This window comes from Polypterus senegalus, chromosome 6 (assembly GCF_016835505.1).
Source record: "Polypterus senegalus isolate Bchr_013 chromosome 6, ASM1683550v1, whole genome shotgun sequence".
NCBI lineage: Eukaryota > Metazoa > Chordata > Cladistia > Polypteriformes > Polypteridae > Polypterus > Polypterus senegalus.
This window is the reverse complement of record NC_053159.1, coordinates 174,887,108-174,911,733: the sequence shown is the minus strand read 5'-3', so window position 1 is coordinate 174,911,733 and position 24,626 is coordinate 174,887,108. Positions and strand designations below refer to the sequence as shown.

At 39.9% G+C, this 24,626-nt stretch overlaps 1 protein-coding gene across 1 annotated transcript in view; it reads right to left on the bottom strand.

Annotated features, from left to right (window-relative positions):
- myo3b (myosin IIIB) overlaps positions 1-24,626 on the bottom strand; it is a 524,448-nt gene that overhangs the window by 478,345 nt on the left and 21,477 nt on the right. The window contains exon 2 of the mRNA XM_039757595.1: positions 888-953. The gene's annotated coding sequence lies outside the window, so the exon portion shown is untranslated. The remainder of the gene's footprint in view (positions 1-887; positions 954-24,626) is intronic.

Below are 24,626 nucleotides of genomic sequence, written 5' to 3'. Positions count from 1 at the left end.
ACCGCAGAAGGAGTCTGATGGAGCTCTTCAATTACTCTTTACTCATGGGGAGGATACCATTTATTCATATCCACTTCGACAGAACATTTTGAAAAACTATACAGTAGTTAGGATTATTAAAGGTAATGTAAAAGGGGAAAATTGTCTTATGGCTTTAATAGTCAATATTATCACCTGCAGAACACACCAAGGCTGGAACTTTGAGTTTCTTGTTCCTAAGGGATTTTCCCCATCTAGTGGCCAATACTTGAAACAATTTAAATTATAGACAAACAGGCCACTCCGAGCATAACATGATGCGTTTTGTGTGAAGAACTTTAATAAGTATTCTAAGGACACACAAAAAGTGATTGCAGCTAGGTAAGAAAACAGATACATTACTATAAACAAAGACTGAATCACTGCAATATAAACTGTTTTGTAAAATGTCACATGATCTTTACTCAATAAAACAGGCACCATACAAAATAAAGAGCAACAGATTGGCCAACTCAAAACAAAAAATGTACAATAAAATTCAGGACTTGCATTCAATTATAAATGCATTAGATGTGTAGGAATGACAAACATCAGCAGCACACTCCTACGTCTTAGAAAATGAGGTTAACACACTATTTATAACCTATTTAAAACTGGAAGTAAACCATTAGGGAGGGAGCTTTTCAAGTGTACCACTATGGCAGATGGTACTTTCTAGAGATACTCACAACTGCTGAAGTAATTATGATTTGAACAGTATAATATCTGGTACTGGCTGAATGTTTTCTCTCTCACATTAGTTTTATTCTTACGTTATCACATCGAGGAGGAAACCTCTGTCAGCGGCTAAGTATACTCTACATGTTTCCATTGTAAATTTTCAAAGGGTCACAAGATGAGCTACTCACTGTGCAATGAAGTGGCTATAGCCTCGGCACCAGTTTCCTGGATGACGTAAAGTGGGAGGAGGATTCCTTAAACAGAAAGAAAAAAAGTCAAGCTTGTTAGAAACACTAGCATTGTAATTTAAGCAGGCCCAATTTGGAATTTATTACTTAAGAACTGAAAATATAGTTCACTTCTATTTTTGTTGTATTCACATGCAGGCAGGTTAAGGGCCTTGATTCTAATCATACTGGGTGCCACTGGTGTGATTTTAACTGGTAACCCTGGGGTTTTTAGTCCATTTCCTTAATCACAATACAATCAGGTATGCACAATGAATGTACTTGCCTCATTACTTGCATGTTATATATGATGGACACAACTACACAATATTCATCAAGAAGTGCTTCTTCTATCCATTGACTATAATCAGAGAAAAGCTGGTAGACATTGCAGGAAAGCAAAAAAGAACATCAAGGGACTGAGAATTGAAGATAATGAAAGAGTAATAAAAGACAGGTGTAATATAATGTAAATACAACAGTTCATGATGAAGTAGTAATTTAATAGTTTTTTTATTTAGAAAGAACTTGCAACATTTTTAAAGTGAAAATTATTTTTGAGAAATTTTAATAACTGCATTTTCTAAAAGTATAGAATTATTATAATTATATATCTGGAGAATGAAGGAGAAGCCATCAGAGAATGTCTGATATCACTGCCACTTCCACTCCACAAGCCCCATAAAGTTCTTGTCTCACCACTATTTAAATGGAGAGCTCACTAGAAGTCAGTATTCAAACTCTGAGGATGACAGGGCTCCTAACCAGAGGAGCTATTTTTAACTTTCTAAGGACAGCGTATAGCACCTATTTTTATTTATTTTTTATTTTTTTTAACTTTAAGTACTGTTCAGACATTAACTGGAAATTCCCCAGAGACCCTAACTCTTATCTGTTTAATTTGCATTTCTTTACTATATATATATATATATATATATATATATATATATATATATATATATATATATATATATAGTAAGGTTTCTAAACTCTTTTGGGACTCCCCCAACAGGACGACACACTGAAGAGCGTCCTGAAGTGCAATTGGCACATCTGTGGAAGACAGCTTCTCTGTTGCCAGGGCAACCGTAGGCTCCCAGCGCTGCAGAGGCTCACCACGAAAACGGTCATCGATGGGTGATACAAGGAACATTATAAATGCAGGAACAGTATTATGGGGCCATGACCCTGCCTAACTGCAGTGTCTGTGTATAGGAGAGTGGTAGATCCGGCTACAATAAATAACCGTGCTGTTCCTGTTTCAAGCTGAATAAAACTGGTTTTGCTAAAGTACTGAGACTCAGCCTTGTGCTTTAGGGTGCAAGACAGGGACTCACACGTCACTATACAGTATATATATATATATTGTAAGAAGGATGCTTTATAGTGCTCGACCCGACACAGATTGACACGGAGGCACGGGTAAAATAAATAAACTATTTATTTTTCTTCAGCTGAAGGGCACATCTTCCCCGTAATCCCTCCAGCCACAACACAGTCCTATGCACTGAACACAACACCAAAACACTCCTTTCTCTTCCACCACCACTCCTCCACAGCTTTGTGCTCCTTCCCCCCGACTCTGGCCACTGAATGGTGGTTCCTGCCTCCTTTTATTGGGCACCAAGAAGTGCTCCAGGTGGTTGATTGCCGACATCCAGCTGCACTTTCGGGTGCGGTGAAACCAGTGCCCAAAAGGGGCCAGCTGCTCCTGTTGCAGCACCCCCTGGTGGCACCTGCGGAACCCCACAGAGCTTCACAGAACTCCAACTCCCATGAAGCTCTGGGGAAGTCCGAGGCACCGCTGCAACTCAGGCAGCTGCCATATATATATATATATATATATATATATATATATATACACTGTATATATATATATATATATATATACACACACACGCACAGTGAATGCTCTGTGCAGATAGAGAGGGCAGGGCATCCAGAGTTCACACAGACAATGAATGGGAGAAGGATTTTAACCCAGGATGCTGGATCTGTAGGTATCAGCAATATTTACTGCCCCACACTACCACCCAATATGCGACATGATACATCTCAAAAATAGTGTTTTTTTTTTTCCCAGGCACAGCGTGTGTGCACGTGTGTGTATACTATATATATATATATATATATATATATATATATATATATATATATATATATATATTGTGGAAGATGAATGTTCTCTTCGTTCCCTTGTACTAATTCATGTCTAGGAAGTAAGCTCTACAAAACCATGTAATAGCATGCTTTGTTTTAGCAAACAGAAAATATTTGTGCAAAGGACTCAAGGTCTGAGCATTCCACACATGAGTCTGCCTTATCACGTTTTCTCTTAGCTTACATCTGAGCGCCATAACAAAAGGAGCCAAGAAATCAAGTTGCATAAGGGGCGTTGAAGGGGCTCAAGGATTGTGTATAATAAAGTGTTGACTGTTACATTTTATAATGATATTAAATCACGCATTCTAGGGTATAAAACTGGACCCCACCCAACAGACGGGGTTCAGAAGAGCCCTGACGCTGTCATGTACATTTGATTGTCTGCTTTTCTGAAACTCTTCTCACCATGACTCTGAAAAATAAAGCTGCTTTATAACCGCACCTGCTGTCGGGTCTGAAACCTTCGTCCACAATATATATATATATATATATATATATATATATATATATATATATATATATACAGTCAACCCTCGTTTATCGCGGTTAATCCGTTCCAGACTCTGCGCGATAAATGAATTTCCAAGTAGAAACCATATGTTTGTATGGTTATTTTTATATATTTTAAGCCCTTATAAACTCTCCCACACTGTTAACATTATTAGAGCCCTCTAGACATGAAATAACACCCTTTAGTCAAACGTTTAAACTGTGCTTCATTACAAGACAGAGATGGCAGTTCTTTCTCACAATTAAAAGAATGCAAACATATCTTCAAAGGAGCATCGTGAAGAGCAGATAATGTCAGAGAGAGCGCTCGCTAAGAAAAGCAAACAAAAAATCAATACATACTTTTAAGTATACAGAAGCACCGCGATAAAGCGGCATTTTGTAGAGGAGCATCCTATCTTCTAGGCAAACAGCCACTGTGTAAACAGCCCCCTCTGCTTACACCCCTTCGTCAGGCAGAGAGAGTGAGAGAGACAGAGAGACGCAAACAAAACAAGCGCCACGCGGGAAGCATATCTTTTAGCATTGAGGAGTTTTAGTTAATATGTAATACATGCTCTGATTGGGTAGCTTCTAAGCCATCCGCCAATAGCGTCCCTTGTATGAAATCAACTGGGCAATCAAACTGAGCAAGCATGTAACCTAAATTAAAAGACCCATTGTCCGCAGAAAGCGGCGAACCAGCGAAGAATCCGTGATATATATTTAGACGTGCTTACATTTAAAATCCGCGATTGAGTGAAGCCGCGAAAGTCGAAGCGCGATATAGCGAGGATTACTGTATATATATATATATATATATATATATATACACACACACACAGTAGATTAAAAAAATATTGAGACACCTTCCCTTTCTGCACTGTTTAATTTTAAATTAATAAATTTGCCATTTTTGCCCAACATTCAATAATCTTTAATAATCTGCCAGGCTGTCTTTGTGTGGCTGGGACAAAGTGTCAGTGCACTGCAGTTTGGTTTCTACATCTTATCATTGTTAAGTGGCAGTCCTCCCTGGCGAACGTTGTCAGTATAATGATTGGCTGAGGACCAGTCAACTGAAGCTGGAACCTCGCATTCGTTTTCGATCACTTGTATCAAAATCTGACAAGTCATAGTCCAGTTCAGAGATAATTGGCAAAGCGTCGTCCATGGGGTGTTTTGCTTTACACATTCGCTTTGATCTCTCGCCAGATGACGGTGCCATTTTTGCCATTGCTGGCACCTTGCTTATCTTGGGAGTGCAGGAAATCTCGGTCAACACTTTCCTTCTAGCAACGAGAGTCCAACTAAACCATAACGGTTAGTTTTGTCACAGTTTACAGTCGATTACCATCGTCAACTCCTCCTTTTGACAAAAGTCAACATCAGCCCTGAAAGAGTTAAGGCACAGCTGTAATACATGGAGTGAAAATGGTGATAAAATAAAACCTGCACTTGCATGTATTGCAGCAGCCCCTGATGAAATAGCTGTGATGTGACTATTTTTGATTGCACTCCTAAGAATCAATATCGTTGCAGTAAAGTAGGAAGGCATTGAAGGGAGAACGTAGACAAGAAGGAGAATGATAAATGTAACACAGCAGGGTATGGCACTTAAGAAAATGACACATGATAACAGTGCAAAGCATTTGGCAGAATGGTACTGCCAGATTCAAACAAAAGATAAGACTTAATATTCCCTGTTAGCAGCAGTTATACTTTCATTGACAGTAGAGCAGGCGCAGCAAAAACAGAATTAGAAACAAGCAGAATAGCCTATACATGGCAAAAGGGTGAGTTTAGTGCCAAGATGAAAAATGTTGGCGGATATTCAGCATGAGCCAATTGGCCCAACCTAAACTCTACCCTCCTACACAAATATTTCCAGAAATTAAGACCAAACAGTAACGGGTAGTAGTGATGTTATTACTGCATTGTGCACTACTAGGACTGCATTTTTTCATGCAAAAGACCTTAGACCTTTTATAACATTGCAAGATGCTTGAAAATTGCTTCATGGCTTCACTGGTCTACCCAAGAAATAAATCAGTTGTTTGCCATCAGTGTAGAATGCAGCAGCAAGAATCTTAACTAGAAAAAGAAAATCTGCGCACATCACACCAGGTTGAGAGTCGTTACAAGTGTCCTTTAGAATTGACTTTAAAATACTACTAATGGTGTATGGTCTATATTTTAGAGTGCCTGTCCCACTACATTATTATAGCATTATTGTTATTATTATTATTATTGTTGTTATTGTGAGGGAGCATCAGTTACGGCCCTATGGACAAGTGGCGCGTTTCCCAGAGGTTGAGCCGGCTCATAAGATCCTCATTGTTGAGGACCCGAGTGGCTGGACCAGGCCAAGGGGTTGCCCACATAACACCTGGATGCGACAGATAGAGGGTCATTTCCGGAGAGCGGTACTGGGCCGCATGTCTGCCTGGGGGGGTGGCAAACCGAGATCCCGAGTTGTTTTGCCGTGTAGTGGGTGCAGCAAGGCACTGTACCAGTGCATGCTCCCCAACTTGACTCGACTTGTCCCACTACACTCCAAGTCGTAATCTTAGATCATCTAATGGTGGTCTGCTTATAATTCTAAGAGCCAAGCTTAAAAGAATCGGTGAAGTGGCATTTTGCCGTCACACACCAAAAATCTGGAATACTTGACCAACAGAAATACGCAGGGCAAACACTGTGGAACATTTCAAAAAAACTGTTAAAAACAATTCATGAAGCTTTTTCATAACCATATTTTAGTTGTACTCTTAAACTACATAGGCATAGAATTATCACACTGTTCAGGGATTTGCAATCTTTACTATTCTTTCCTTTTCTCTGCTTTCTTTTCCATTTTTTTTTTTCATTCTGTGGTGCACTGCCACCATCTGACCAAGTAACCATACAGCGCCTGTGATGCTGGAATAAGGGTAGGTGCCCCATCTGTTCACAAGACCCAACACATCGAATCATCTGGGATGGAGCCTGGAAAATGTGTAATCCAGACATTGAAATACTAACTGAATTTGTCTATTTATTGCTTAGGGAGGGAGATAAGTTACATCATCCTTCTTAAAGTTTATTACCTCAACAGAAATGATTCACTCTGTTACAAACAATATAATGATGAATCATTCTGACCGTAAGAGGGTGGTGACTTCAACCAGGGAAATTTGGAAGGAACATGTTTCAATCAGCATGTTCCATTTGTGGGCATAACAAACTAGGCCTGCTTTATTAAAATGTTAAAATGCCTTTCAATGTAACCCTGTGGCACAACTTGGCAGATCTGACCACATATTACTCCCACCTACAAGCCTTTTATCAAATGGCAGCAGCTCTCTTATTATCCAAGCCAGAATTTCTTTTCTGCATTTTGGGAGTAGTGTTTATTATAAAATGTATATTTTTCTTGAGCTTCTGTAAAGTTTTAATTTCCACAGTGGCGTCTCCACTACCCCCATTCTCACCACATTCTACAGGGGCGCTCCGACTAGCTGCATCACTGTCTGGTTTGGGGACTGCAGTGTTTTAGACTTTAAAGACCTACAATGGATAGTAAACACCACAAAAAATATCATTGGGACGTCTCTGCCCTTCTTTAAAGGTGGACTGGTGGCTCTGAGGTTGGGATCTGCGCTGGCAATCGGAAGGTTGCCGGTTCGAATCCCGTAAATACAATACAATTTTTTTTTGTATAGCCCAAAATCACACAAGAAGTGCCGCAATGGGCTTTAACAGACCGTGCTTTTGACAGCCCCCCAGCCTTGACTCTCTAAGAAGACAAAGAAAAACTCCCAAAAAAACCCTTGAAGGTAACAAATGGAAGAAACTTCGGGAAAGGCAGTTCAAAGAGAGACCCCTGGGCATGCAGTGGGTGTCAAAAAGAAGGGGGTCAATACAACACAGAACAGAACAAATCCTCAATACAGTATAAAAATAAAAAATTTTGAAATACAGAGTAGAATTTAACAGTAGATGATATCACATAATATGATTTGGATTTGTTTATAGTCTTGGAGACCTCATCCATCAAGCTGTCTACCTCATTTGGCCATTCCACAGTTGAAATAGCGCTAATCCGATGAAAGGACCCCTCTGCCCCACGATTCCTGCAATCCTCCATCAGGAACTCTGCTCTGATGGGCCCTTGTCCAAGGCCCTTAACCTACAACTGCTGAGCGCTTTGAGTAGTGAGAAAAGCGCTATATGAATGCAAAGAATTATTATTATTATTATCTTTATAAAGGGTTGCACCCAAAAGGCCTACAGCATTGTGAAGAACCACTTCCTTTCCTCCCAGCATCTATTTGTTCATCTGGCAGAAGGTCCTGTAGCATAGTAACTAGTTATGCCAGGTTCAGCGACAGCTTCTACCCCTTGTCTGTCTGGAATCTGAACTGCCATGATGTCCTCCAATCTGCTCCTTATAGCTTATTTATGTGCAGTACATTTGTTACTACTGTTGGTTTTTTTTTATTATTATTAGTTATTCTTTAACAACATATAGCACATTTTCATACAAAAAGTAGCTCAAAGTGCTTTACATAATGAAAAAAAGAAAAATAAAAGACAAAATAAGAAATTAAAATAGGACAACATTAGTTAACATAGAATAGGAGTAAGGTCTGATGGCCAGGGTGGACAGAAAAAAACAGAAGAAAACTCCAGACGGCTGGAGAAAAAAATAAAATCTGCAGGGGTTCCAGGCCACGGGACCGCCCAGTCCCCTTTAGTTCTATTTATTCCAAATTATTCATATCTAATTTCACTTACCTATTTATTTATTTATATATTTATAGTATAATATAGTTCTTTAACTGTCTTGCACTTGTCCTGTATTTATGTAAAGTATATGCTGCACCGCAGCCCTGGGTAATGTTATTTCATGCCACTGTATGCTGCAATATTGTGTATGGATGGTATGACTATAAAGTCACTTGACGTGCTTGACTTGAAGAGCAGGTTGAACGATTCCATCAGGGTCTCAATGACATGGAAAGAATGTACCTGGCATGTTGGGATTTCAGTATGATGGCAGACTACCACTGGGGGATTCATACGGAAACACAAGAAAAAGTGGACTTATTACAGGCCATCAAAACATTTTGGGTCAAAAAAAACAAAGTAACAAAAACTAGAGAAGTTATATTAAGTCAAGGAATATATATGATTTTCTTCATATGTTTTTTCAAAAATATATTGGATTGACAAAATATTTTCATAGTAAATTGGTTTAGCACATATTCATTGCATATATGAATAAATGGTAGTATTTGCTACATTTTAATGTAATTTTTTTACAGTGTTGTACTTACATGTGATGTAATTATATTTTTTCCTGTGCCCATGAATGCTAATAAAATTATCTAATTATAATTGAAACAGTTTTATATGATTTAAATTTTTCTGACTTTAGCAAAAAAAACTTTGACATGTACCCGTTTTTCTTATCAGTGTGGAAAACACTTTGTTCAAAACTTCAGTTTCAATTACGGTATTAAATGTATTTTAACAGGCCAGGGCCAATTTTTAAAACCTGCTTTGAAGGTAGTTGTGCTAAATGCCGAGGTAAGATAACATCCCTGTTGAGGGGTAAATTCAGAGATACACAGATGGATGAGCCAATGGTGCCCTGGATAATGGACTATCTGCCAAGTAGACTGCAGTTTGTGAGACTCACTCACTGTGTGAGCAGCACTGGAGCACCACATGAACAGTCCCGTCTCCTTGTCTCTTTACTTTGTACACATCACACTATAAAGATAACTCCACGTCAGGTCACTTGTAGACATTCTCAGATGATTCTGTACTTATGGAGTGTATTGATAAGGAGGATGAGATAGAGGAGAGGAGCCAGATGGAGAACTTTGTTTCTTGGTATAAAGAGAGTTGTCTGTATCTGAACATCAGCAAAGCCAATGAACTGGTTATTGAATTTTGCCACACTAAAGAGCCTTTATGTCCAGTTACGATTCAGGGAGTGGATACAGAAGTGGTGCACTCGTACAAGTACTTAAGGATAAATGACAGGTTGGATTGCTATTGGAACACAGAGGAACTACATCAGAAAGGGCAGAGCAGACACTTATCTTAGGAGACTGCGTTCATTTAATGTGGGGAATGACATCTTTCACATCTTCTACAACTCTGTGATGGCCTGTGTGATTTTCTACTCTGTGATTTGATGTGGCCCACCGAATTAACAAGCTAATTAAAAGGGGTAGGCAATTATGGGACCCCTTGGAGGTCGTAGCAAAGGAAACAATTAATTTAGGAAAATAAGGAAACTAACTTTGGTGTAGTCATCATCATTATCATGAATTATGTCAGTTGTTCACATACAATAGTACATTCTGTTATTTCTTCAGGTAAGGAATACAGAAACTGCAGGGTAAAGTAATTAGAATAGTGTTGACTGGTGAAATTCACCAAAGGGTTCAACTCGGCTAATTTCCTGGTTTCTCCAGTGACCTTGTTTGCTGAATTTTAACCTGAAAATTCACTGCGTGGCAGGCTTAGATGATTTTTTTTCCCAGTGTGATGCTTTACAAAGCAAACAATTAAAACAAAACTGAGCGTTGTTATGAAAAATGCTGCACATATCCTTTCTGAAACACCAACACTGAGGACTTTCAGCCAACACATTTTTCAGCAGAAGTGTCTCATGAACTGCTAAATGAGCAAATTTATACCATCAGCAACAGGTCTGCATAATCCCTCACACTGGTCAAAGCCAAGTCAGACGTTTTCTTTTCTTTCTCTTTAGAATTGTCTTCCTTTTTAGTCATTCCGATACGTGTTCATGCCATAGGGTGTGTCCCCTCATGGACCCTGTGATCATCAGAGGTGACTGTGTGCAGAGGGTGCAGACCTTTAAATATCTGGGAGTGCAGCTGGATGACAAATTGGACTGGACTGCCAATACTGATGCTCTGTGTAAGAAAGGTCAGAGCAGACTATACTTTCTGAGAAGGTTGGCATCCTTCAACATCTGCAATAAGATGCTGCAGATGTTCTACCAGACGGTTGTGGCAAGTGCCCTCTTCTACGCGGTGGTGTGCTGGGGTGGCAGCATAAAGATGAAAGACGCCTCACGCCTGGACAAACTTGTTAAGAAGGCAGGCTCTATTGTAGGAGTAAAGTTGGACAGTTTAACATCTGTGGCAGAGCGACAGGCATTAAGCAAACTCCTGTCAATCATGAATAATCCACTGCATCCACTGAACAGGATCATCTCCAGACAGAGGAGTAGCTTCAGCGACAGACTTTTGTCACTGTCCTGCTCCACTGACAGACTGAGGAGATCGTTCCTCCCCCACACTATGCGACTCTTCAATTCCACCCGGGGGAGTAAATGCGAACATTAATTTTATTTTAATTTTTTTTCATTTTTATTACTATTTAATCTAATATTGTTTCTTTGTATCAGTATACTGCTGCTGGATTATGTGAATTTCCCCTTGGGATTAATAAAGTATCTATCTATCTATCTATCTATCTATATATATTTATCTATCTATGTATGTATGTATGTTGTAGTGGGCTGGCGCCCTGCCCAGGGTTTGTTTCCTGCCTTGCACCCTGTGTTGGCTGGAATTGGCTCCAGCGGACCCCCGTGACCCTGTAGTTGGGATATAGTGGGTTGGATAATGGATGGATGGATGGATGTGTTTATATATTTAAGGAGCTTCTGTAAAAAGCTAAATTTTGCCCTTGGGACAAATAACATTCTATCCATCTACCTACCTAACATCGGTAAATGTCTCATCAACACCTTTTGTTTCTTCCTTTACAGGGCACCATTCACAGAAAGATATACACTAACCTTTCAAGTGGCCATTATGGTTATTCAATTTAAGCGGTGCATAGTTAATTACCATTTATGAATTAGGACTTTTGGAGTGTCAGATGGGCTTTAACCTTGGGGTTTATGTCACACTAGTTTCCTAGCTCATTTCAACATCCAGATATGAAAGCAGTTTTCAGCTGTGTCTAAGGCACATGCCAAATTACCAAATGATTCAGTTTTGTTCTGAATAAGCAGGGTACACAGCTGAGGAGTCTCCAGTTAATGTATGACCTGTCTAAACCATCACTTGGCTCTGCTGTGACAAATCAAGCTTCAGAAGGAAAACACTCTGACAGCTCTGTCGGTTCACACAGCACAAAGGAGAGGAGGACTCTGGAAGAACACATCGATTTCATGGCCCACATAAGCGTTCTCTGGCAGCCCAGCACTCATTTGTGGTATTTCATGCTCCTATTCTGGCATCTTCTCTCAACATCTGTCTCTGACGATTTCACAGTTGCAGCAGTTAAAAATTCTCTCCAATTTCATTCTTTAAAACCAACAGGGCTTAATCAGGGATAGTTTGGCATCCCAGATAACTGGATTTTTGATTTTCCTGTCTATACCTACTATTGCTATCTCAAAGCTTTGTACGATAAGCACTGTACATAATGTTTTCTTGTAAGTCTAGTAAAGGGTGCTTTATAAATATTACTGAATAATTTCCAAACAACAAGGAAGAGCCAAGACCCTTAGAAGTCTTCTGTTAAGCAGCCAAGCACACCCGTAGGCTGATTCACACCCATTGTATTGAATAGTATGTACTCAGTAAAGTCATCACACAATGATACATTGGATTGAATTCAGTATGTATTAATTATACAGTAATCCCTCGCTATATCACGCTTTGACTTTCGGGGTTTCGCTCTATCGCGGATTTTATATGAAAGCATAACTAAATATATAACGCGGATTTTTCGCTGCTTCGCGGGTTCTGCGGACAATGTGTCTTTTTACTTCCTGTATATGCTTCCTCAGTTGGTTTGCCCAGTTGATTTCATACAAGGGACGCTATTGGCGGATGACTGAGAAGCTAACCAATCAGAGCACGCAGTTAAGTTCCTGCTTGCTGAATGCAGTGTTAACCAGGAAGTCTCGTCTCGCTCATTCAGCATCAACGTGTTTCTCTGTGTAAAGAGTTGTGCTCTTTTGTGTTTCTCTTTGTGCATAGTCAAGCCCTTCATGATGGCTCCAAAACGATCTGCTACTGCTTCAGTGGCCGTGTCCAAGCACAAACAGAAGATGTTAACGATTGCCGAAAAGGTAAACGTTTTGGATTTGTTGAAGGCTACGATTCTTTTTATTTAAAAAGTAGGAAAGGAATATAAGATCTACGGCCGCAGTGTCCTTTTAACCAGGGTGCAAAACGAGTTGTAAGTGGATGTAATAAGGCAGTAGTCTGGATGGAATCTGCTTTAGGGATTTGGATTGAAGACTGCCAGAAGAAGAACAACGGCAGTGCTACACAATCGCCTGAAGTGGCTCCTTAAGAAGAGCTGTGCGCTCTCCTTTGTTGTGCAGTAAAATAAAACTCATTGTTATCGGACAAGTCATCGTGTCATTGTTGGTGAGTAACCATAATTAATTTTCTACTTACAGTACTTAGTACATGTACGTACGTTTAGTGTCACTGTACACACACATTTACTGTATACTATTTTTCTTGCATTGTACGTATTTATTGCTGGCGGCCTGTCTATCGTAATGGCTGTAACATATGTGATATCGGAGACACTCAATATCTTTAAAATAATATTTAGGTTTTACTGTATATAAACAGTGTGTTTATATACATAATTTCAATTAATCTTACCTAATATCTAAGAGAATACAAAGGGATTATGCTGTATAACTCTGCGGGGAATATTTATAAACAGTGTGGGAGAGTTTATAAGGGCTTAAAATATATAACAATAACCATAGAAACATATGGTTTCTACTTCGCGGATTTTCAACTATCGCGGGGGGGTCTGGAACGCAACCCCCGCGATCGAGGAGGGATTACTATATACATATTTTGCAGAATAAGTCTACACTACTCGAGATGAGAATAAAGTTCCGAACTGAACAGAACAATAGAGCAATGGTGCCAGTGCATGGGCTATGTGATGAAAATCAATCCTTATTTAGGTCACTGTACTGCAGAGGTGACAGCAGCAATCACTGGTTGATTTTTTGCAATGAAATTTAAGGGTATATAAACTTTAACTTTGGTGTGGTAATCATGATTATCATGAAATATGTCAGTTGCTCACATACAATAGTACATTCTGTTATTTCTTCAGGTAAGGAATACAGAAACTGCAGGGTAAAGTAATTAGAATAGTGTTGACTGGTGAAATTCACCAAAGGGTTCAACTCGGCTAATTTCCTGGTTTCTCCAGTGACCTTGTTTGCTGAATTTTAACCTGAAAATTCACTGTGCGGCCAGCTTAGAAGATTTTTTCTTTTCCAGTGTGATGCTTTACAAGGCACATCACATCACAACACAGAGCTGTCGTGGCCAATGTTGAATAGGAAAGTCTGTTATTTTGACCAAAATGAAGACAGCAGAAAGGTCAGCATGTCTGCAACAATTCTTTGCTTTACACAGTAGATCTCATTTCCCAAAAATGTGCTTTCTTCACTAGCTTACACAAACACAGCTCTGTCAAAAAGCTGTGCACATATAACAAGGCCACTAGCCGCATAATTTACATTGTACATGCACAGAACTTTCACGCATGCGTACTTAAACATATTCCATCTCACACTTCTGATCAATCTGATTCACATATGCATAAATAATTTACGGTGTAAACACACATGCGTGATGTTACTACGTGATTGGTAGTCCAGCTGGATTTGCACTCCATATGTGTTTAAAAATAAAAAAACAAACTTGCAGTATTTTCCTTTGAGGCATAATATTATTTAAATACTTTATTGTTGCGCACAGATTCATTTTACATGGACATGGTGTCTTCACTGCTGGATAAAGCATGCAATGCTCTGTGCTATGTGATGCAGATCAGGTCGTGACAGGGACATGCCCTTGTCACTAATTAATACCGTGCATGACTGACTCTGTGGGTGTGTGTTAGTCTAAGGCCGGGTTTATACTTCACGCAATGCATGCTGCAGTGGACGCTTCTGCTACGCAAGCGTTGTACTGTTTATACTTGCGCGCGTACGTTACGTAAATCTGGAGGAATCCACCAGGTGGCAGTGCGAGATATCATCACGGTGAGAACAGGTATGGCTTCACTGTGTTGTGATTGCCTGGAACACCCATTAAATTCCGATGACACCTTACTACAATATCTCTGAAAAGGATGTTTAATGATTAAATCCATCAGTCCCGGGATGTGTCCATTTCAGCTAGCATTAGGCACGAGGCAGAAACAATCCCAGGACGGGGCATCAGCTCATCGCAAGTTGAATACAAGCACACACATATACTGGTATCATTTTAGCGGCACCAAATCTGCATATCTTTGGAAGGAAACCCAGCAGGAAAACATGCAAACTCCAGGCAGGGAATACCAGCGATGTGACTCCCTGCAAGACAGCAGCGCTAACGCTTCACCACTGTGTCACCCCCATGTGTGTAATTATTAACAGTATTCATTATTTAAACGAAATCACCGATTTATCTGTAAAATGTAACATACATACTTCAATGCATTTCATCATGAAAGTGATATCAAGTATAAATCTGAGGATTCTAAATGTGCAGAGAGTTGGAATATCATACATTTAATGTGTTCATTGTGGCGATCTATTGCTGTTTGCCGTTGCTGTCAGTACCGGAGGAAGCCCCAGAAAAAAAGACGACACAGAAGATGGTATGTGAGACTGTAAAATGTATCGTGTCATTATGATCGGAAATATGCAACGCTTTAATATAAAAGCACCACGAATGCATTTGTATGTCGGCATTTTGCTTCACCACGAACCATTCATCAAACGTCGAAGTGCGCACATCGATCCCAGAGGATCCTCAAAGTGGCTTTCTGTCACATGTCGATAGTAACCAGAGACTCTGACGTCACATTCCAACTTTTAGCACACTAAGCCCCCCGACTTTTTGCTCGTACTGCAACTCGCGTCGCATTAATTTCTGAGGACCTGCTCAGAGGACGCATCAAATGAACACTGGGAACGCGTGGCAGCCATGAGGCGGGCGCGTATCCGTTCTGAGCGTGAAGTATAAACGAGCCCTTATTAATAGGAGCATGGGAGACAGACATAATTGACTGAGAGTATTATTTTATCTCAGGAAGGTATGGTCCCTCACTGGTTTAGCAATGCTGCCTTTAAGCTGAGGTTACATTTTTGGCCAAAATAATCAGTCCAGCATACTTCCATAGCCACTGAGGGCCACTTAAGAGGACGTTGAACCATTATAACCCACTGAAAACTAGTTCAGTTTTTCCTTCCCCATTGACTTAGCAGAACTTGAAACTGTGCAGAGGAGACCAACCAGGACTTAAGGATATGTCGTACTCTGACAGACTCAGAGAAGTAAACCTGTTTAGTCTCGAACAGAAGAGACTCTGTGGGAATCTAAGCAAGTTCAAGTAGATCCAGCAACATTCTTTTAGCTTAACAGTGAATCACATACTCAAGGACATCAGTGGAAATTAAGGGGAAGTGCATGTAGAACAGAAGCCATGAAGCTCTTCTTTATGCAGAGACTTGTGGGACTCTGAAACAAACTACTGAGACATGGAGCTGAAGCAGAGACCTTAACAACCTTTAAGAAGAATCTGGAGGAGATACTGGGACCAGGGCCATTCTTAGCAGTTTGGGGGCCCTACACAGTTCAGAAATGTGCAGGCCTCGTATGGGAGAGGGGTCCGGGGGGGGGCAAAGCCCCCTCGTAGTTCAGGAAGATGTTCTAAAGAAACGTCCGGAAAAGGCCTTAGATGACCAGTAGGCCTACATGTACGCTTGTGTGTATGCAGAGTGCTAAAATATTGATTTTGTTCTGGATCTGGTAAAGGCCGGTAATATAAGGATATTTCATTATTTTATGGGGATATCTCTGAATGAATCCGAAACGAATCTCTAAAATTAATGTTTGCTATAGTGCATTTGGCAAAGTTACAACGGCGTGACAATATTATTAGGGATTTAGGTGAAGATTGCAATTTGGAGAATAAATTACCATTGTTAACAAGACTAAGAGATGCACTGAACTTAATTTCCTGAAGACTTTAATTAACTTAAGAAATCTACTTTCCGCACTTTCATCCTGGCGAAATCCTTTATCAGTTCCGAATAATCAAGTGTTTGACCAACATCTTGCTCAATTGGTATTAATGCCAAACCATTCAATCGCTCTTGGATCATGCGTGACACACGACGTGAGGAACTGGCACAGACGGCTGCAGTGCCAGGGGTATGACAGGGGCCCACAGCCCAACAACCAAAAAAAAATAAATAAATTGTAAGTCGGGGTTGGGTCGGGGCCCTACGCGGATGCGTAGTTCGTGTATGCCTGAGAACATCCCTGCTGGGGCAGCTTAGCTATGAGCTAAACAAACGGACTTGATGGACTGAATGGTCTCCGCTCTTTTGTCAAATGTCTTATGTCTTCCTTGCTTGTCACCAAGCTTGCTGAAAGTCCCAAACAGTTCTGCATTTTCACCGTACTTAAGGCAAAGTCAGTGGGGTTTGCTCATAACTAGTAAAGAAGATAAAAGTTTCAAGGCAGTTATACTCAAAAATTATGGTGACAGAGAGTGGAGACGTTTTTACTGTATTCTGTACATGTGAAGATAATGACCCTATAAACTCTGTTAAAAAAAAAATAAAACTTTTATGAGGTTTCCCATTTGAGTCTGGTCATTAAATAGTATGGATTAAGGGAAATAAATGCAGAAAGCTGCAAAATTAGCTTAAGCACAGCAATTCACAAGCTGCAGAAAAAGAACATTTTCAGAAATAGCTAAGAAGAAATTTGAGACCAGGATAAGATGATGTTTCAGATGACTTTGGAATGCTTTTAATATTTTGTCCTATTTAGTTTCCCTACAGTTATTTTTAATCCCATTTCCGATGACACGAGTTAAGTTAGTATTATGCTGGTTTCTGAGGATACAGTTCTTTAGTAGTAATGCTGCTGTTAGTCACAATTTGTACCATAGCCGATGTAACAGAAAGGCGGTATATAGGTGCCTGACCCAACACAGACTCACATCAGAGGCACATATAAAACAAAGAAACTTTTTATTTTTCTTCACCTGCGGGTCATGTCTTCCCCGTGACCCCCACAAAACACAAGCACAAACACTCTTTTTTGGCACAGCCATTCCTCCTCCAAGCTTTGTCCTCCTTCTCCCGACTCTGGCCCCCCGAGTGGTGGTTGCTGGCTCCTTTTTTAAGGCACCCGGATGTGCTCCAGGTACTTGATTGCCCATTTCTGGCTGCACTTCCGGGTGTGGTGAAAACACTACCCATAAGGGCTCGGCAGCTCCTGCTGCAGCATCCCCTGGCGGCACCTGAAAATCCCAACAGGGCTGCACCAAACTCCAACTCCCATGAAGCCCTGCGGGAGTCCGAGGCACCATTGCAACCCACGGAGGCTGCCATCTAGCGTCCTGGGGGAGGTATTGGGTAGCCCATGCTTGCTCCACCGGAACATATACTGAAGGGGCGTCCCAGCCAGGCAAGGGCCCCGACCGTCCACCACACCATTAAGATTTTATTTATGGGTGAGAGACAAAACTTTAAATCAAATTAAGGGAAACAGGCCCACAAAATAAATAAAGATTAAACATTAAGAATTTCAGGCTTTTGACTTTTGTCCACACAAAATTGTGAATCTCATTTTATGACTTTTGTGGATCCTTTTCTGTCCTTTACTTACTGATTATGGCTTATATTTCTAAGCTCTGTCACTCAATTGTCTTATTAGCAGATTTTGTCTTGGAAAAAAATAAATTCTTGTTATTGACAGGCTGCTGCTGAAGCTATTCATTTTTTATTTTTACAAATTATTTAGGTAAAAGTTAAGAGGCATGAGCTAATTAAAATGATGCAATCGCTAATACGGGGATGGAAGCTAGGAATGCTCAAGTCAAGTGTATTCATTGCACGATATGCAGTGTGCCATCACTGGTGTGTATGTAATCACACTGAGGGCACACACACCTGCTCGATTAAGAAATTGTGTAAAATTTGAAACACATAACGAGGAGAACCAAAGATCGAGAAGCCAACAAAAACAGAAACGCTTATTTGTTTCCACATCATCCACTGATTAAATCCTAAGCTAAAATATGAACCTTCTTGTGTTTTAAAAATGCGTTTAGTCCTTCATGAGTGCAAATGACAAATATGCACTTTTTACATCCACAACACGAGCCCCCCAATATTCAAATGTTAGAACAATCTAAACGAGATCAGATATTTATATATATATATATATATTTTGGGGTTGCTTTGTTGCTTCTGTCACTGAATGCCTTGGCCTGTGTGTATGACATCATGTAAACTGAAGACTACCAAAGATTTTTCACTGACAGTCCTCGAGAGTGTTCAGAGCACAAACACAGATTAGAAATGCGAACATAAGCAGAGTGCAAGATTGGCTTGTAAACCAAGTCGAAAAGTAGGACCTAAGGCCACATCCACATTATTATGTTTTTGTTTAAAAATGCAGACGTTACTTTCTGTTTTCACCTTTCATCCACACTACCCTAGCATTTTAACCCCCAAAAACACTTTTGAAAACACTTCCTAGAGCAGCATACTTCAGAAAATGCCAGCTTGGCTTTGAAGTGTGAACAGGTGAGAACATAGACATTACACAACCCTTCGCAGAAAAAAAAAAAAACACATTAAGACATAGTGGACATAAAGGAGTTGCTTTCCTGTACGCATCTTAATTGTGTTTTGTACAGTCTGAATTTGGCCTACATGCACAAAAACCAAATTAACTTGTTACTGCAGTTTTGCAATAAATCCCATGGCTGGTAGCATTACCATCCCTTCAAGGATTTTTCTGCCAATGCCCAGTGTAGGTGAACATCTACGTCAATTGATTTTTGGTCATTTTAGTGTGGACAAGGGGGACTTTCATAAATGATGTGAAAACTCTAGCTCCCTGTGGTGCAGTGGTAGCACTGCTGCCTTGCAGTAAAGCGATCATGGGTTTGCATCCCGTGTCCTCCTTGTGTGGAGACTTTGCAAAGCGCTTTGAATGGTGAGAAAAGCACTATCCATCCATCCATCCATTATCCAACCCGCTGAATCCGAACACAGGGTCACGGGGGTCTGCTGGAGCCAATCCCAGCCAACACAGGGCACAAGGCAGGAACCAATCCTGGGCAGGGTGCCAACCCACCGCAGGAGAAAAGCACTATATACTGTAAATGTAAAGAATTATTATTAGTGTGAACAGAGATCACTTCGATTTAATGAAAAGCTAGGAGAGTGGATATGTGCATAGGTTGTGCTGGTTACATGAATTATGCTGCCAGGAGAAGCTCCAAACTCCAACAACGCCTCACTGGAATGAGTAGGTATGTAAATGTTGTTGTACTTTTCTGTTCTCTATAAAGTGTTGAACACATTTTGACAGTTTGAAAAGTCTGACTTCAAAAGTTTGAATTTTACAGTTTCTAGTGTAGAATCCTATAGTGGATTCAGAAGTATTCAGACCCCTTTATTTTCTGGACACTTTATTGTGTTGTAGGTTTCACTTAAAATGGATACATTTGTCTTTTTTCCCCCCCATCAATGTGCACACAATAACAAAGTGAAAACATGTTTACAGAAAGGTTTGCAAATTCATTGAAAATCAAACAACTGAAATCTCTCATTCCTATCAGTATTCATACCCTTTGCTGTGGCTTTCTAATTTGTACTCAGGTGCTCCTTTATGGTTTAATTCTCCTTGAGATGTGTTGAGAACTTGATTGGAGATTACCTGTGGCAAACTAAATTGATTGGTCTTCATTTCTAAAGGCACATGTGTACCTGTGTATAGAATATCTCACAATTCACACTACATGTCAGGAGAAAAGCTAAAGCATGAAGTCCAAGGCAGCCTCTGTAGATAAAATCGTGCTGAGACATACAGTAGATCAGGGCAAGGGCAACAAACCATTTCTAAAATGTTAACTGTTCCCAGGAACAAAGTGGTCTCAATAATTGTGAAAGGGACAAAGTTTGGTTAATAAAGTAGGCCATCTGGCCAAACTGAGTAATTGGGCAAGAAGGGCCTTGGTTGGGAGGTTGGTAGGGCAGGGGGGTTACCAAGAGTCCAACAGTCACTGAGAAGTCCTCTGCTAAGAAGGGAGAACCTTTTTGGAAGGGCGACATCTCAGCAGTACTCCATCAATCTGGTGTTATGGTGGAGTGGCTAGATGGAAGTCACTCTTGAGTAAAAGGCACGCAGCTCATGAGAGAAAAGCTATTTGGGCAGAAATCCAAGCACTATGTCTGGCAAAGACCAGGCACTGTTTATCATTTGCCTACTACCATCCCTACAGTGAACCAAGGTGGTAGCAACATCATGCTATGGGGACTGGTCAGAATTGAGGGACGGATAAATGCAGCCAAATACAGAGAGGTCCTTGAAGAAATCCTGCTCCAGAATGCATACAAGGGCTTACATTTCAACAGAACGATGACATGAAGCACAGAGACAAGACAAAACAAGAGTGGCTTTGGGACAAGTTTCCGAGTGTCCTGCAGAGTGGGCCAGCCAAAGCCTAGTCAATCTCTATAGAATATCCATAGAGAGACCTGAACATGGTAGTTTCCAGATGCTCCCCATCCAATCTAATGGGGCTTGACAAGATCTGCTCAGAAGATTGGGACAAACTGGCCAAATCCAGGTGTGCAGAGCTTGTAAAGACTCGCCCAAGAAGACTCAAAGCTGGAATTGCTGCCAAAGGGGCTTCTACAAAGTACTGAATGAATTAAGGGTCAGAATACTTGTATTAACGAGAGATTCCAGTTTTTGATTAATACATTTTAATATTTTTTTAAATAAATCTGAAAACCTTGGAGATGTTACACAGTGCTAATATAAAATGTAATCAGTTTGTTTTGTATGAAAATCACTTTTAAACAAGTACGCGCATATAGACACTGAAGATAGTTAAATGTATATTTTGCCAAAAAAAAAGAAAAATATTTTTCACACAAAACATTGCTAATGTTACCACAAAGACATGTAGTTCACACTCAGCTGTATTTTGGAAACATTGGGTAAATAGTAAATTAAATCTTTGATAGACTGAATGGCCTTTATTGATTTGGAGAAGGCCTACTGTATGACAGAATGCCACATCAAGAGATCTGAAGGGGCATAAGAGTGAAAAGAGGACCAAAGAAGTGTGCAAGGATTGTCCAGAATATGTATGAGGGAGGGAGCACTCGAGATGAAAGCAATGCTGGACTAACAGACAAGGTCCCATTTAGAATAGGTCTGCACCAGAGATCTTCTTGAAGTCCTTACCTCTTTGATCTCGTTATAGATGTGTTGAGTCATGGAGAACAGCTTTGGAAGATAGAGATTTGAAGATAAATAGGAAGATAACAGACTATATGAGATTTACTGATGATACAAATTCAGAGGTTAGCCTGCAGGAGGAGCTATTGAAAAAAGTGGATAAATTTAAATATCCAGCATCAGTGGTAGGCTAGGATGGAAAAATAGATGCAGAGACAACCACAGAGTACAGTGTAGATGGAACAATTGAAAGATGGTGTTAGAAGTATTGTGTGATCGAAAAATTAAGGTGAAGGATAAAGGTGAGGTTTTTAAGGCAGTGGCAAGACTAGCAATGATATATGGAGCTGAAACATGGGCAGTAAAGCAGACAAAGTTAGATGTGACAGGAATGAGAATGTTGAGATGGATGTGGGGAGTTACAAAATGGACAGAATAAGAAATGAGACAATCAGAGGTACAACAAAAGTGGGAGAGACATCTAAAAGTACAGGAAAGTTGGTTTGGACATGTGATGAGGAGAAACAATGAATATGTAGGCAAAAGAGTGATGGGAATGGAAGTACAGGGGAAGAGCATATGAGAGGCACCAAAGCAGAAGTAGATGGATAGAGTTAAAGAAGATCTGAAGGAAAAGGAATTGACTGGCGAGGAGGTGCAGGACCGGAGAAGGTTAATCAAGCACATCAACCCTAAACAGAACTGGGGGAAGATGAAAAGGAGGAAGAAGAAGACAGCCTAAATGGCCTTTCACATTAAATTATTCCTATGCTCCTAGTTCAAATCTCCCAAACCAAAAGACCTAATGAGATTGACAATTGCTGATCGTTACCATTGAGGGTTTGGGATGTGGTTGAGGGTGGCTTTGTATTTACTACTGTAAATTGCACCTACACTCCAGTTACACTCCAGTAACAGCATTCTGCATCTACTGTAGTATGCTAAAAGGTTTCCCAAAGACATGCTCTCAAAGCAAGTTTACATGTCATCTATTAAACTATATGTGGGGCAGAGTACATTCTGGACAAGATGTCAAAGGTAGGACATCTGGAAGAAATGAAAATCCTTAGGCCTGTGATCACTTGTATATTAAGTGCACCATCACCCAGTGTTGTGATGTAAGATTTTGCATATAACTTGATAAATGTTTTTTATGTCTTTATTTATAATTTAGGCAAAGCAATGTAATTTAGTGTTACTTTGGTGAGAGGCATTCGTGTCTGTATCCCCCCCCCAAGTTTAAGACTAAGTCTCTTTGTAATTTTCCAAAAGGATTTGGGGGATGTGTCTGATTGTTTCTTTGCTAAAGACTTTCTCTCATCCCCCACACAAAGCCAGATTAGTTTCACATATGGTCTTGGGGTTATTGCAGGTGTTAAGATGTTCCTATTTCCCTGATTGGTCTGAGGTATGGCTGTTTGGAATTGGCTTGTCTCAGAGGCCTTTAAGTACCATAATGTCCTATTGGCTGTAGGGGTTGGACAGAACATCTATAAATGTACGTGCTTAACCTCACATTCTCTCTCTTGCTAACCTGTGATGATGTAGAAGTATCTTTCTCTTACTAACAACTAAAGAAGACCATCACACCATGAACTGAAAAGAACAGCACAATGAAGAGCACAGTGTCAGCCATATTGAACAGACATGTGGCTGAAAGCTGAGCACCAATGATGCCTTAACTAGAGACATTTAAAGTAACTACAAGTCTGTGTGCCACCTGAGCTACACATCACCATTTAATCAGGTTGTATGGTTGCCAATATTCAAATATACTTTGCATTTTGTTATTATTTATGAATATTATCAGTAATACATTATTTTATGTGTAACTTAACTCCTGCTTGTCTTTTTACTACATCTAATTGCCTGAGGTTATAGATATAGAAGGGAAGGTAGGGATAAGTTGTATACAATACCACCTTATAAACAGTGGCAAGTCTGTGAAATTAGGCAATTTTATGGCTACATATTAATAATACAATAGAGGAAAGTAGAGTAATATATATATAATACTCTACCAAGACAAAACACCCGTCAATGCATACTCAAAGAAAAAGGACTTAAAAATCAGACTGGTTCCTGCTCTCTGATTTAACTAAGCTGTGGAATACAGAATTAGTTACCAGTTACTTAGTAAATTAATTTTAAACAGAGTAAGAATGATATTATACAATATGTGAAAAAGAATATAGGGAGAATAAATCATGGAGAATTAAACAGTCTGCTATTGTCATTCAAATGCCTGAATACAGTTTAAAAAGAATATTTTTTTCCAAACTTGTAAATGTAATGTACTATATTGATTATTTTGCAGTCTAATATAAGAAGCGACATCCAGTAATCTCGTACCCTTTTGGGCATTTCTGCCTAATGGAAGTAAGAAGGGGTCCTCAATGATGACACAAAAGGCTTTGTCATTGATACCGAAAGAAGGCAGCTCTCTGGAGGTGAAGATCAAAGCCAAATAAGTGGCATCTCATTCCATACAAAAAAAAGAGCCTTGAGCCATGTACTTACCTTAAAGATATACTGCAGTTCTGCTCAAATGCTTTAAAATCAATACTCTACAGCCGAGTTAGAGATAACCCTGTTAGATAGCCCCTAACCAAATCCCATGTCAGTTGCTTTCTGTTCTTGGCGAGTGACTGCTCAGACATTGTCTTATTTTTCATTGTGAATCGCTCAGCCTCAGCTGTTTCCTTCTACAGACAAACCCAAGTATTTCTTTAGGGTCTGG